Here is a 2,505-nt window from a genome sequence, read left to right as displayed (position 1 = left end):
GTCGAACGAATTTTTCAATCCCGCTTTTCTACCTGCTCTCTTATTCATGTTGTTTGTGCATGCAGTACAGCGCGGCGGGCGTTCGGTGTATTTGTGTGTTGCAGATGAGCATTTGACCGGCATTTACAGGTGATTATAGGCGAATAGAGTAGAGAAACATTAAGACTTTGGTACATTTCGTGTTTATTTACTTCTTTTTTTTTATTGTGACGTTCCAAGTGCCTGTGCTTCAGCCTGGCACGGTCTTCGATTTCCAAAATGCCCGGCAGTTCCTAACCCTAACCCTAACCCTTGTTTACTTGAGATAACGCTGAAAATTAAAAACTGTCGGGCATTTAGGAAATCGAAGACCGTGCCCGGCAGCCGTCACTCACGCCCGTCAGATTAGACCGAATAACTCTGTGGTAGTGTCTAAACGACCGGACCCGGTTTCCGAGGCCTGAAAACTAAACAACCGGCTCTCTTCTCTGATTGGTCAGTTTCCGAACATAACAGGACAAATATATAATAGGACAATTTTTTAATGCAAAACAAAGAAATATATTTAATTCCGAACATAAACAAAAGTTACAGAACAAATAAATGAATACGGAACAAATAAATGCAGAAACAAATAAAATACAAAGAAATATAGAAAGCAGAGGAAAATAAAAACATTTTATGGGGTTCGAACACGGTACCTTACTCTCACGAAGTGAAAGCTCTACCGTTGAGCCACTGAAACCAACTTGAAAGTGACGGATATAGACCCTAACCCTAACCCAAACCCTAACCCTAACCATAATCCTAACCCTATCCCTAATTCTAAAATAAAATAAAATTAGCCAAAAATAATACAAAATAAAATAGTGTCAAAATTAGCCAATCAGAGAAGAGAGTCAGGTGCAGCTTGTAGAATCGCATGATCGTCCGTCAGGCCGTCCGTCCATCCGTTCGTCATATAATTCGTCATATAATTGCAACGTACCGTTTGCACAAATTCAAGAAAACGATCACAAATTTCTACACAAAGTTTCACGCAAAAGGTTTTCCCACACAAAGACAAACGGTCACAAGCATCTACCATGAAAAAAATACCGCGTACATAAAACAAAGAAAAACAGATAAAAATACACATTCCTGATGATGTCACCCTTTCACGTCCAGTTTTAGACAGCACGAGATTAAAGCTTTCCACCAATTAAATTCTAGAATTCCCTGGATTATTTTTTTTTTACCCATTACAGTTCGCAATTTATCTTTCACGTCCTCTGTCTCTGCTCTGTCAGCCTTGCCTTCTCTGTTCTGCTATCTTCTCTCTCTCACACACAGGTCAAGACTCGGACTTGCCCTCGCAGTATCACGAATACAACACCGGCCCTTCCTTCCTTCACGCTGACTTACTCGCATAGTTCTTACTCCGTGTGTATCCACCGTTCTCACTCCCGCGTCTCGCTCTTTCCGTCCCTCTCTCTCTCCGCCATTCTTCGTCTCTCTCGATCGCTCTCCGTCGTTCTTCGTTTCTCCTACTCTTGCTCCTGTTCTCGTCTCTCTCTTTCTCGCTCTCTCGCCGTTCTTGAGATAACGCTAAAAATTAAAAACTGCCGGGCATTTAGGAAATCGAAGACCGTGCCCGGCAGCCGTCAGATATATGCCGGCTGCCGGGCATATAGCCACTCTGTAAAAACCCTAACTAATTTAAACTAATATATTTTATTGAAACGCTTCAAGTGCCTGTGGTGATACTGATAGTCGGAAACAATGCTAAACAAGTCGTGATTCACCAGCACAAATTAGCCTAGACACCAACAGAATAAATTAGGGCCCAAGGATAGAGAACATGGGTCCCAATAAAACCAATGTGCCTAACACAAACCCTAATTCTAACCCTAACTTTAACCTATTATATTGATATAATATTATATTTATATTGATGTAAATGACATTGGTTTTATTGGGACCCATGTTCTCTATCCTTGAACCTAAATGAGGTCGATTCACAGCTGAGCTGACATTTCAAACCGATACATTTAGTTATTCAACTAAAAGTTGGTGTAACGCATAATAACAGCCGATAAACAAATGGTTTCAAATCGTGGTAACTAATGAATATATGTGTTTGCTTTAAACTTGCAAACATTACATATTTGATTTCATAAAGATTTCTCATTCAATGAAAAATCGGAACGTAAATGTAAAATTACAACAAACTTTACCTTCGAGAAGCCTTGCAATTATGCTGTCTATGTTTAATTTATCCGCGTCTGCCATTGAATAAAGAGCCGGCTAATGTGATTAGAAAAAGCCGGAAGACAAATCTATCAATGACACAAGGATGAACGCGGATATAAACAAAACAACACAGATATTTGCCAAAACAGGCCAGCAAAAATGGCTGAGCGAAACCGGTGATGACGTCACGGACAGAGGGCAGCACCACCTGACACTAGTTTCATAGATCTATCACTGTGTATTAATTTGTTTGAGTTACACAATAGATTAGGGATTTCTGAAGCAAATGCTAGC

Source organism: Priapulus caudatus, unplaced genomic scaffold, assembly GCF_000485595.1.
Source record: "Priapulus caudatus unplaced genomic scaffold, Priapulus_caudatus-5.0.1 Scaffold638, whole genome shotgun sequence".
NCBI lineage: Eukaryota > Metazoa > Priapulida > Priapulimorpha > Priapulimorphida > Priapulidae > Priapulus > Priapulus caudatus.
The sequence above is the reverse complement of the archived record's forward strand: the minus strand, read 5'-3'. Positions refer to the sequence as shown.